General features: G+C 35.7%; 1 protein-coding gene across 1 annotated transcript in view; it reads right to left on the bottom strand.

Moving 5' to 3' along the window:
- Nucleotides 1–224, bottom strand: part of LOC116851277 — a 3,104-nt gene that overhangs the window by 1,670 nt on the left and 1,210 nt on the right. The window lies entirely within an intron of this gene.

Raw genomic sequence — 224 nt, 5'->3', positions numbered from 1 at the left:
CACGCTTCCGAAATGTTGAAGAAGTGCGAGAATGGGTGGACGAATGGATTGCTTCGAAACAAACATCGTTTTATCGAGATGGTATCGCCCAGTTGCCAGAAAGATGGCAAAAAGTTGTAGAAAGTGATGGAAAATACTTTCATTGAAATAATTTAAATAAATTTTTTACAATAAATGCTTTCTCTCAGTATTTTTTGGGCGGAAACTAAGTTAAGGTCCTAATA

The sequence above is a fragment of the Odontomachus brunneus genome, unplaced genomic scaffold (genome assembly GCF_010583005.1).
Source record: "Odontomachus brunneus isolate Ranch 3 - 2012 unplaced genomic scaffold, Obru_v1 Obru_scaffold_170, whole genome shotgun sequence".
NCBI lineage: Eukaryota > Metazoa > Arthropoda > Insecta > Hymenoptera > Formicidae > Odontomachus > Odontomachus brunneus.
The sequence above is the reverse complement of the archived record's forward strand: the minus strand, read 5'-3'. Positions and strand labels throughout refer to the sequence as shown.